The sequence below is a fragment of the Chenopodium quinoa genome, unplaced genomic scaffold (assembly GCF_001683475.1).
Source record: "Chenopodium quinoa cultivar QQ74 unplaced genomic scaffold, ASM168347v1, whole genome shotgun sequence".
Lineage (NCBI taxonomy): Eukaryota > Viridiplantae > Streptophyta > Magnoliopsida > Caryophyllales > Amaranthaceae > Chenopodium > Chenopodium quinoa.
In genome coordinates this window covers 530,358-543,684 of record NW_018744828.1, presented here as the reverse complement: position 1 = coordinate 543,684, position 13,327 = coordinate 530,358, and positions in this window count along the sequence as shown.

Sequence of the window (13,327 nt, the reverse complement as noted above, 5' to 3'; positions counted from 1 at the left end):
GCAAAAAAGGAAGTCGGTTGGTTTTGAATAACGATGTGAATGACAGGGGTTGGAAAAAGTGGCTCTTATTTGTTAAGAGGGTGTCGTTGGGTAATGACGGACTGTGGTTGACGGAGGGATGGCCGAGGAAGGGTAAGTATTTTTATGGTATTCTTGTTCCTCTAGCTTGATTTTGGCTAAATGGTTTGATCTTTTCTCTAATTATGCAGAGTTGGACTTGGGCTTTCTTGAGTCATCGGAGACCTCTTCGTCGAAGGTGAAAGAATTCCTTGCCATCAGTCCTTCAGCAAGAACGTTTGTGCGAAAGAAGAAGTCGACGGGCGACCAAGCGGGGCAAGGACAGAGCACTCCAGTGAGCACATCAAAACAAGCAGAAGATTCCGAAGAGACAATGCCAACTCGTAAGTTTTTACTTAGCGCAAGGCGACTTTCGTTGCTTCGTTATTGTGTCGTTGCTTTGTAGTTAACCATGTCTTAATGCTCTGCCAGAGTCGGCTGCTCAAGGCGTTCGTCGAGGTCGGAGCTTGACTCAGCAAGAGGCCGATTTGCAAATGAGGAGGAAGCGGGGCTTGAATCCTCAGGAGAAACGACTGTCCGAGGTGGCGGAGAAATCGGAGCCCGTTCAGACTCCGGCAACTCAGAGGACCGTCGACAAGTTTGGCACTATTACCTTATCTCCGTCCCCTCCACGCAAGCAACAGATGGTTGACGAGGAACCCGTCGTCCCTGACATCTTGGCGCGCTTTCCTACAGATTTCTTAGACCTTCGAAGGGACGATCGTTGTTCTCTCTTTCCCGGCCTAAACCAGCTGCTGTTTCTAGGCTCGAGGGAACATTTGGCCGGTACTTCTGCCTTGGATTTGGCTTTTGAGGCGGCTACGGCTCATCTTTACGTAATTTTTTGGTAAGTACAAAATTTTTGCCTATTGGGGTTAAATATTTGGGTTTATGATTTGTATCGTGTATGATCAGTGTCTGCAAAATTCCTTGGTGCTGCGAGAGAGGGTGATTGGGCTGGCTAAGGAGATGAAGAGGCTGGATAGTGCAGCCAAGAATAGTGAAGCTCAACGCAAGACTGCGGTTAATGTTTTTCAGCTGACTAAGAAGGATTTGGATGAAGCGACGAAGAAGGTGGACGACCTTGAAAAACAACTAAAGGTTCAATCAGAGGACATGGGGAAAGAGCGTCAAAAGTTTTAGGACCAGCTAACGGAGCAGGCTAAGCAGTTGGAAGACAAAGTTGGGGTAATTGCAGCTAAGGACGAAGCTCTGATGAAAGTACAAGAGGAGTTAGCGTCGGCGCAGAAGGACTTGGACGATGCGCTAGATGATTATGCTGAGTTGGACATTAAGGTGAAAGAAAAGTTAATGAAACAATTCTTGGACGGGAAGGCTTCAGAGGGGCGTCCTCAATAGGTGATCGATCGTTTTCTGGCTAACGGCTGGACCCTTGACGAGCAGGATTCAGGTCCTGGCCCCTCCGTCACTATTGCTTCGTCTGTTGCTGCGATTGATGTCTAATCTCCCGCCGTTGGGGATCAGCTTGTGATCGCTGTCGACCAGCCGGCTATTGTCGATGATCAGCCTGTTGTTGCTGTTGACCAATCCGTCGGTGGTACCGAGGAGTCGCAGGTCAAGGTTGTTGATGACAATGCTCGAGCTGATGAGATCGTCAAAGAGGTCATCGATGGGCTTTCTTCCGACGGGACTGATGCATGAAGGTCGTCGTCTATGATGGTTCAAACTTTTGCTTTGTATACTTTTTAAACAATCTTTTGTTTTTGCTTCAAAAACTTGTATTTTAATTTGGTGACTTGTGTCTTTGTGCTTTTGTTCCACTTAAGGGCAAGTGGTTCTTTTGACAGTTTGCTTTGTTTTATATGCTAAGTATTCCTTTGCTTTTCGTTATTTGCTCAAGTCGCGATCTGTGGACGTAAGGCAAAACACAATTAAAATCTGTTTGCTAAAAATGATAAGTCAAAAAAATAAAATTGTTAAATTCCAAAAACTTCGAAAAACTTTTTTATTAACTTTAAGATAACATGTTTAAACAAGAGTTGACGTTTTAAATATAGATGTGTAGCTACACAGTACGCTTTGTCGAAGACTTTGTGATTTTAGGCCTATCGTTGCATTGTTTGCCAATGCCCCTTGCGTCCCAGCGTCGATGCTGAACCCTGAAGACTGGTTCATGGATCAAGTATCGGGTGTTTGGCGTCAGACGCTAAGGTCAGGTTTTTCCCCGGGCTTCGTCGTGCTTAGATTGTCGATTGAACGACAGCTTTACTCATCTTTTTGAAGGATGTCAGTGTAGCTGACGTCTGTCGTTGTTTGCTTTTTACAGTTGGGTTAAAGCCGCGCTTTTCTTTTCCTTTAGTCAAATGCTTCGTCGATCGATGTACTGCAAAAAAAACATGGTAAAAGCACCGTTGGCCGTTGGCACGGCCAATGGCCCTCTGATGCTTAAGTCAGTACCCTTAGTCATGAATAGAAACTTTAAACGAATGAAATAAGGTGAGCGTTTTGCTTAGAACATTACTGTTTCATCGACGAACGTTTTCGACTGTCTGTTTAAAAGTAGTATTTTCTGAGATGAGTTGCGTTCCAACTTCGTGGAATGGGGTTACCTTGCTGGTCGGTTAACCAATAAGCACCGTTGCCGATGACTTGGGTAATTTCATATGGTCCTTCCCATGGGGGAATGAGCTTTTCGTCGGCCGGATTCTTTGTATTCTGGAATGCTTTCCTTAGTACCCAGTCTCCCAATTGAAATGTTTTGGCTTTGAAATTTTTGTTGAAGCTTCTTGCGACGATTTGTTGTTGTGCTGCCATTCTGATTAGCGTTGTTTCTCTTAATTCTTCAACTGCGTCTAAGCTGTCCTCCATTTCCTCTTGATTTCTCTCCTCCGTCATGAGACCGAATCTTGATGTTGGGAAGTCGGCCTCGACTAGGAGAACGGCTTCGCACCCATAGACAAGGGAGAAGGGCGTCTGCCCCGTCACTTCTCTTGGCGTCGTCTGGTTGGCCCATAGAACTGATGGGAGCTCGTCAGCCCACTTGCCTTTTGCTGCTTTTAATATTTTCTTGATGGCTTCCATGACGACTTTGTTGCTGGACTCGGCCTGTCCATTGGCTTGGGGGTACCTTGGTGTCGACGTCCTCAACTCTATGCAAAATTTCTGCAAAAAAGAACGAGTTTTGTCGCTAATAAACTGTGACCCGTTGTCACAGACGATCACCGACGAAATTCCAAACCTGCATATAATGTTAGTACATATGAATGTAATGACTTCCTTGTCCATCACCTGTTTCAAAGCAACTGCCTCAATCCATTTAGAAAAATAATCGGTTAGTGCTAACATATACACTCTTTGTCCTGGTGCCGCTGGTAGCTTTCCAACGATGTCCATTCCCCACCTCATAAAGGGCCATAGATATAATGTTTGGTGGAGGGGCTCTGACGGCTTATGGACGGTATTGGCGAACCGCTGACAGCTGTCGCATTAGGTCACGTATTGTACTGCGTCTTCATGAAGCGTTGGCCAAAAGTATCCTTGTCGTTTTGCAATTTTAGCTAATCTTCTCCCTCCGACGTGACTACTGCATATCCCATCGTGCAAGTGGCTGAGGACGGACTGTTGTTCATGTTTTTGGATGCATCTTTGGGATGACCCCGACGCTGACTTGCGGAACAGGACTCCGTCAATGATGTGGTATCGGGAGGCTTTGTATTTTAGTTTTCGTGATTCTACTTTCTCACTGGGTAGGATATTTTTAGTCAGGTAGTCTATGATGGGTCTGGTCCAGTCGTCGTCGTTGTTGACGTCGTCGACTGATAGGATTTCTTTAAAGGATACGGATGGATTTTGCAAATGGACTAAGGGGATGTTTGTGAAGGTGGTCTTTTTGAGGGCGGAGGCTAGGTTTGCCAATGCGTCGGCTTAGGCATTTTGGTCTCTTGGAATTTGAGAGATGGTAAAAGGATCAAAGTGTTTGGCTTTTTCTTTTGCTATGTCGAGGAATGCTGACATTTTGGAGTCTTTTGCTGCGAAGTCACCTGTTATCTGGCTGACGACGAGGAGGGAGTCGCTGTATACATCCAAGGCTGTGGCACCTAGGTCTTTCGCAACGGTCATTCCTGCAATCAAAGCTTCATATTCTTCTTCATTGTTAATTGCTTTAAAATCACAAGATACAGACCTTACTATCATGTCCCCTTATGGTGACTTTAGCACCATTCCCAAGCCAGCCCCTCGTTGGTTGGACGATCCATCGACGAACAAGATCCATTTGCTTTCGCTCTGGACGTTGTTGATTTCTTCTACCTCTTTGTCAGCTATAGCCTATAGGTCGGGGCTGAAGTCAGCCACAAAATCTGCTAGGGCTTGGGATTTTATTGCTTTTCTGGGTTGGTACTCGATGTCCATCGTGCTCAACGAAATGCTCCACTTACCCAAACGTCCAATCAGATCTGGTTTTCTCAAAACAGACTTAAGCGGATAATTAGTCATCACCACTACGTGGTGGGTTTTAAAATAGTGCCTTAGCTTTTTAACAGCAGTGATTAAAGCGAGGGCTAACTTTTCTAGGGAAGTGTATCTTACCTCGGTTGGGAGTAAGGTTTTACTTACATAGTAAACCGGAAGCTGCCCAGCTTCGTCGTCTTCTCTCGTCAAGACTGCGCTGACGGCAATATAAAGCTGCAAAGGCTCGTTAGTTTTGGGTTTCGACAGGAGGGGTGGCGTCATTAGGTATGTTTTTAAATCTTGCAGAGCTTTCTCATGATCGTCAGTCCATTCAAAATCTTTAATTTTTCTCAAAACTTTGTAAAATAGATGACATTTATCTGACGATCGAGAGATGTAGCGATTTAATGTTGCCACTCGTCCCGTCAATTTTTGGGTTTCTTTAACATTTAGGGGGGATTGAATATTTATTAGGGCTCTGACTTGGTCAGGGCTGGCTTCAATTCCCCTTTGTGTTACTATATAGCCCAAAAATTTTCCAGCAGACACTCTAAATGAGAATTTAGTAGGGTTAAGTTTCATACCATATTTTCGCAATACCTCAAAGGTTTGTCTGAGGTGATCGACGTGGTCCTTCGACTTCTTAGATTTCACCAGCATATCGTCGATGTATACCTCCATTGTCTCTCCTACCTGGTCCTTGAACATCTTGTTGACTAGCCTCTGGTACGTCGAACCTGCATTTTTTAGTCCAAATGGCATGACTTTATAACAATATATACCTTTGTCGGTCATGAAGGCCGTCTTCTCCTGATCGTCGGGATGCATTAGGATCTTGTTGTATCCGGAGTAGGCGTCCATGAATGTTAAGAGCTCGTGACCTAGTGTTGCGTCTACCATGGCGTCGATGTGCGGGAGCGGGAACGAATCCTTAGGGCATGCTTTGTTGAGATCGGTGAAGTCGATGCATACTCTCCACTTGTCGTTCTTTTACTAATGACGACAACATTTGCGAGCCAATCTGGATACTTAACTTCTCTTATTTTTCCCGTGTCGATCAGCTGTTGCACTTCGTCGTTGATGATTTTATTTCTTTCCGGAGCAAACTTTCGACGCTTCTGCTTGACGGGCTTATGATTTGGGTCGACGTTCAGCTTATGCGAGATGATGCTCGGGTCTATACCAGTCATGTCCTTATGAGACCAGGCGAGACAATCTTTGTTCTCTCGGAGAAAGGCTAGGATGTTGTTTTTGAGTTCAGGTGTTAAGTTGGCTCTGACACGGACGGTTTGATCAGGCTTTTTGGGGTCTAAAGGTATTTCGTCAATTTCGAGGTCGTTGGGATTGTCTGGTGTCGGGCCATGCTGTAATTGTTATGCGGTTCTCATGGTTGGTTTAAGGGTTGTTTTGTAGCAGTGTTTGGCTTCGCGGGGTTCTCCTTTAATTTCTTCGACTCCCCATGGGGTGGGAAATTTGATTGATTGGTGGTAGGTGGAAGGAATGGCTTTCAATCGGTGAATCTAGGGTCGTCCGAGTATGGCATTATAGGCTGATGGGCAGTCGACGATGTTGAATTTGGTTTGAGGGTTTAGGCCTCCTGCATAGGTTGGAAGGGTTATGTCTCCAAGAGTTGACATGCTTTCTCCACTGAAACCGACCAGAGTCGTCGACCTTATGGTGATGTCTCTATCCTTCAATCCCATGTCTTCCATGGCTCTTCTGAACAGGACATTTGCGGAGCTTCCTCCGTCGACCAGCACCCTTCGAAGCAGAAAATTCCCGACGACCAAAGAAATTACCAAAGAGTCTTCATGCTCTCTGTTGATGTTGTTGACGTCGTCATCATCGAAAGTAATTGACATCGCCTCCAGCTTCTTTTCCAGGGGGTCTCTGATCTCGTCCGGGACATCTACATTATCTATCGTCGACTTTGCGATCCTCTTTGCTGCAGAATAGGTTAGTCTACAAATATCGGAACCACTAGTGATAACATTAACTATTACCTTAGGTACAGGGGGCTTCGGAGGTCCGGCTGTCGTCGTCGTTTCTGGCTGATGGCGACTTGCGTCATTGCTCTTCTTTTTCCCCAATAGATGCTTGAGGTTGCCTCTCTTCAGCTGGAAGACGACCTCTCTTCGCAGGGCGTATCAATCTTCCGTCTTATGGCCATGATCGCTATGGAACTCGCACCATTTGCTCATATCCTTCTCCGATTCCGGCTTGTTGCTCTTTGACGGCCAGCGCACTTTACTTCCCAAGGGCTCCAACTCTTTCACTACTGCTACGATATTCACGTCGAAGCCATACTCCAATATTTCGGGGTACTACGGGGCGTCGAGGATATCTTTGATCTGCACAGCATTAACAGAGCGTGATCTACCTGTTGCCTCGTAGGGCTGATGTCGCCACGATCCTCTTGGGTTGCTTGGGGCCTTCCGATCGGACGAACTTCTGGAACTTGGGTAGGAGCTGCGATTGGCGATATCTTCTTCGAAGCGTATTTGAGCAACGGCTCTGGTCCGGACTTCTTCAAATGTTGAGCATGGATATTTGACCATATCCTTGTACAGGTCCGAGTCCGTATGCAATCCGCGGAGGAAGGCTTCAATGGCAGTCCTATTGTCGACATTCTTGATCGAGACTTTCTCCTTGTTGAACCCAGACCAATAAGTTCTGATGGTCTCCTTGGGACCCTGGACGATCTGATACAGATCGCTCGTCTGCTTGTCGAACTGCCTGCTACTTTCAAAATGGGAATATAATTTGTTAACTAACATAGCAAAACTAGTTATACTACCTGGTTCGAGTTTGCTGAGCCACTTGAGGGCGGGGCCTGTCAGCGTCGCACCAAAAGATTTGCACATGCACGCTTTCCAGCACTCGAACGAGATCGAAGCTTGCCACATTCGCTGCTTGTAGTACTCGACATGCTGCTCGAGACATGTCATTCCATCGTAGAGCGACATAAACGTCGAGAGCGAAAATCTTTTGGGAATTCGGGCCAGGGCCAACTCGTCGCAAAATGGGGTTGCGGCGAATCCATCTCGAGCTTCTCGCTGGACAGGGATCGGCACGCCGGACATCTTCTTCATCATCGACAGGACCCTGGAATTCTGCTTTTCTAAGGCAGCCAACCTCTGGAGCAGGATTTTAGTCTGGTCCGGCTGCGGATTGCCTTGGTCGTCTCCTGAAGTCCGAATGGTCCCTTGCCCGGCATTCCTGATTGGGGGGTCCAAATCCATTTCTCCGTCACTGGATTCAGTATCAGTGTCATGTGGAGACTCAATGACATCCAGTGACGGCATTCTGGGGATCAGGTCTAACTGCCTTGGTCGGCGACGACGATTGCTCTGGGCGGACTCCAATTGCTGGCGGAGAGCAGCTGCATCAGAATCTGACGCTTCTTTTTCCTTGCTGAGACGCTCATTAGATTCCCTAGATGCTTCAAGGTCGGCCTGAATTTTCTCATAAGCAGCTTTTAGCTGTTCTGGGGTCATTTCGTCGGCTGACATATTGGAGGTTTTAGCGAGGGATTTTTAGATTTTACCTAGTTCCCCTTTTTTCAATAACGCGAAGAGAAAACCTAGTTCTATTTTTGGGAATTTCGTTCGACATTCAGCCCAAATTAACTGACAAAGGAAGAAATTAAGAAAATTACCTGGTAAATTGAATATGCCGGAAGTTCAAAATCGCTGCCGCTCAACCACCCGAGTAACTCCGAGAAAGAAAAAGAAAGTAGAGAGAAAAGAGTGAAGTGGAGTGGAAGTTTGGGGAAGCGCGAAGCGTGTTGCAGCAATTAAAGAGTGAAATGACGGTTAGAGTAAGAAAGTGGGAAAAATGGAGTAACTTCCCTAAAGAATGTGCATGATAAATGAAAAGACGGAATCGCCCCCATGTAATTTGAATTTTTCTGCATTTTTTACTTTTTTTCTTTTGTTTTCGCTTTTTATTTTGTTTTTAATTGCCAAAAGTGAATATGGCAATCCACATTTAGCAATTAGGGGCAAATTGTTATGGGTAAAAATCTATAAGTATAAGTCAACGACGGTCAAATAAAGTCAATGACTAATCGATTAATACAAAAGGGCTAGTAATAGTACCCATAACAATTTGACTTTATTTGACGGTCAAATAAAATAATTTGGTAGCATTATGTCATGCGAAAAAAAAAAAACATTTTTAACATCGGTATAGGATCATGGGTTGATGTAAAGTGTTTATGCTAATTTTTGTTAGGTGGGATTGATTATCAAAATCTAGGCTACGGATCAACTAAGCAAAATCAAAAGTAAGACAAGACTAAAAAGAGAATAAATGACACGAGGAATTGGTGACGCGGAAAACCCAATGAAGGTAAAAACCGTGGGTAGAATGAGGATCTACCAAACTTTCACTATGCCAAAAAAAATAATAATATCAGTTTACAAGATATGATGTAGGATGTGTATCGTTGGATGAGAATGTCCTATACTCGTCGTTGCCTTGCCCTTTATATAGATGGTTTGCTAGGTTGAACCTAGCCGTTGCAAGGAGATAAGATTATGCCCATGATTTTCGGATGTTAGTTGCTGAAAATATTCTTCTTCTGTTTTGAATTCCAACGGACTGATTTGGCTGAGGTTGGACTAAATCCTTGCTTATCCTCTTCCTAAAAAATAGGGAGCCGTTACTTGACTTTGTCTTCCGTCGATGTCTTCATGCGTCGTCGAGCTTGCAGCTTCGTCAAGGGGAGTCTTCGTCATTGACCTTCATTGACTGTCGTTGACTAACTCTTGCAGATTTTTACCCATAACATATAGTAAGTAGAGAATTAAGTTACACGTCAGTGATCATCATACAACGACCGGGATAATGTTGAATATCATGAATTAATATTGATATTAGGTATGCCATAATAAAGGTACCAGTTGATTGTTGGTGTAGTGGACTAGTGGTGATTGAGACTATATTTGGGGAGGAGGACCCATGTTCGATCCCTTGCAACAACAATTGGGAGGGGAGTGGAACCTAACCACCCAAAACTGATCCCAGAATCCGAATTAACTTGAAGGGTGAAGCGGGTGGAACACACACACACAAAAAAAAAAAAAAAAAAAAAGGGTGGATTGGTCTTGTCTCTTGTGAAGATATTTTGTTTAAAGTCTTGTAAAATTTTTAGGTATGCTGTTGCCATAAGCCCATAATAGCCAACGAATAGATAATAGGTATGCCATAACAAAGGTGGATATTGATATCAAATTTGCCCTAATAGCCAACGAATAGTCATGTTACATACTTCCTCCGTTTCTAAATTACATTCCTATTTCTAGCATTTATTATTTTATTCCTCACATTTATTATTATTATTATTATTATTATTATTATTATTATTATTATTATTATCATTATCATTATCATTATCATTATCATTATCATTATCATTATCATTATCATTATCATTATCATTATCATTATCATTATCATTATCATTATCATTATCATTATCATTATCATTATAATTATTATTATTTTTAATAGATTTTATTCCTCACATAATAGAGAGAAGTTGGAATATAATTTAGGGACGGAGAGAGTACCTTTTTAACTAGTATCATTTTGAATTAAGTTTAACCATCTACAATTTTTTTGTAATCCTAGATGAATTATTCGTAACACATTTTGTTAACAAAATTTAATTACTTGGTTGAACTTGTCCCACATTGAAAGAATACAAGGAGAAAAAAATTTACAATTTCTATTTAAAGAGAATTCCATGAAAAAGCTTGAATACAATTGAATAATTTTATTTCATTTTTAATAAGTAAAGCACTTTAATTATGAGAAATTATTTTATTAGTATCACTTTATTTTTGCTGAACTCGACAGGTAAAACATGTACTTCGTATTAGATTGTAGCTACTGAAGCGAAAGGTATGACAAAAAAATTTATTTTTTTTCTCTACAGGAGATAGGAAATGAATAGTCAACTTAAATACATAGTTATGTGGAGCAATATTCATTTATTTTTCAATTAATAAATTGAATTTATAAAAAAAAATACAAATAACTTAAAATACTATTCAAATTACGTTCCTTTATTATTGTATCAAGTATCAACCATTAGTAAATGAACCCTTTATTACTAATTGAATTATTTTTTTTCCTATAGGATTAATAATTTAATTTATAAACCGTGCATTGCACAGATACTATGCTAGTTAGTAGTTAAGATGCAGTTTATGTTAGATTTAACCTTCCTTTTTAACTAGTATCATTTTGAGTTAATTTGAATCACTTATTTTTAATAATATCTGGTTTATTTTATTAGTAACCACTAGGCTAGGTCATGTTATTTTTACCTTATTTTTGCTAAATTGAAATTATTCTTACTGAAGTTAAATTATTTCTTATTCAATTTTATTTATTTATTTATTTTTTTTTTATTTTTTATGTTATGATTTGAATATATTCAATAAGTATTGACTTTGCTTGTATAATGCTAAAGGGTTATTTTTAGGCGCATTTATGTATTTAAACTTATCTTACCCATTTTAGCTTGTAATTTTATATCAATTTTAACTTTTCCCTGCTTTATCTTAACTCTTGGTGTATTATTAGTAGCACAAATCCTGTGTACAAAAAAAAAAAAAAAACTTTGTCAATTGAATTGCGGCTAGGTTTAAAGGATCAATTAACACTTTTTAGGAGCACTTTTTTTATTATCAGTAGCGATGCATACAATTGATATTGGACTAAGGCCCCATTCACTTCACTTTATTTTTGCTGAACTGAAATTATTTTTACTGAATTGAAATTATTTTTGCTGAACTTAAATTATTTTTACTGAACTGAAATTAATTTTACTGAACTGAAATTTTTTTTTGCTGAACTAAAATTAATTTTACCGTACTAAAATTATTTTTGCTGAACTAATTATTTTTACTAATTTTCTATTATATTTCTTGTTTATAGTTACTGAATTTTACTCAACTGAACTGAACTTATTTTTACTTAACTGAAATTAATTTTACTAAACTGAACTTATTTTTACTGAACTGAAATTATTTTTACTGAACTGAACTTATTTCTACTGAACTGGAATTATTTTTACTTATTATTATTTTTGTAAGGTGAAGTGAACAGGTGCTTAGCCTTCCTTTTTGCATAGTATCATTTTGAGTTAATTAATTTTAAACATTCGCTAGTTTTTCATAACCGTTACCCTTTAAAAAAAATCATAACCACTGGTTTAATTATTTATTATGAGTAACCCTTCGTATTGATAGATTAGTTGTCATATATCTTACCCGCGCCTATATTAATGTGTCTAGTTTATGTTTTTGTTCATTAAATAGATGAAAATCAAGTGACCACGTACCAAAATTAACAAGTGAGCTACACAACTTTTTTTTTTTTTTTTGAAACAATGGTGGTTGATGTGTGGGGATTATATAGGGAGGGCATAACTTTTATCATTCACTTCAAATGCTACAACCTAAGTGCATTGATCTGCAATTTGTGTATATTTTACGTCTCTTAGTATTTTCAAAAGAAAATAGTAATTTTTAAAAAAAATTAGCATTATTGAATTCATTATTAAAAGGTGTAAGTTAAAGGAAATACTATTATTTCATTTTTTTAAACTATTTTTATAGTATTGTTGAGTTAATTTTTATCGTTCACTATTTTTTTCTTAATCTTTTGTTTATAACGAAATATTGTCGTACAATTTTATTTTTTTATTGATGAACAAGAAGGGACTAGCCCCAGAAAAAAAATAAACAAAGAAGAAAAAGAAAAAAAAAATTACATGGCTTCCCTGTTGATATATGGATTAAGAATGTGCCAAGCTTAAGGTTTCATCCATTAATAGACTTAGTTCTGTTCATCTTATTTTTTCTGAACTGGAATTAATTTAACTAAACTGGAATTAACATTACTACTTCCTTATTATATTAGCTCTTTTTGGGGGATTGCCCATTAATAGACTTAGTTCTGTTCATCTTATTTTTTCTGAACTGGAATTAACTTTACTACTTCCTTATTATATTTGCTCTTTTTGGGGAATTAACTTTACTACTTCCTTATATATATATATATATATTTGCTCTTTAAAGTTACTGATTTTTTATTGATAAAAAAAATTAAATGAATTGGACTTATTTTTACTAGACTAAAATTATTTAAATAAATTAAAATTATTTTTGATGAATATTTCTTGTAAGATGAAGAGAATAGAACACATAAAATTTATCATAAACTTCGTATGCCATGACTTTTTCTAAATAAGAGAGCATAGGGTTCAAGGGTTTTCTAAAAGATGAACGGTATTGAAGTGGACTATTCTATAATTCCAATAGACTTGAATGGATCATCAAACACTTATAGGATCATATATATGTATTTGCTATAGAGATGTGGTTGGTGATAGATTTAACTTCCTTTCTTAATAAGTATCCTTTTGAATTTATTTGAAACCTTCATTGATTTTTTTTATTTTTTACTCTTGATGAATTGTTAGTAACACTTTAAATATATATTGATGGATAAATATTCAATTGTCATATTGTGATCTTTTGTATTAAAATGTTTTATACCAATATATTGTGTGGTAACAAAGTAAAATTTGTAATTTCAATCATTAACTATTGCTAATTTGTGCAGAGTATTTGTTTAGTTTGATAATAATGTTCAAGTGTTTTTTCTTAATGTTTTGATAATCATCTTGAAAATTACATAATTTTGTACAAATATTTATATTAGTAAAGCCATATTTAAAAGTAGTATCAAATAGTTCGTGACTTTAGCATGAAAAGTAAGGATATAAGATGATGAAATGGCTTAATACTTTGTATGATAAAAGAAGGAGTGAAGGTGATGC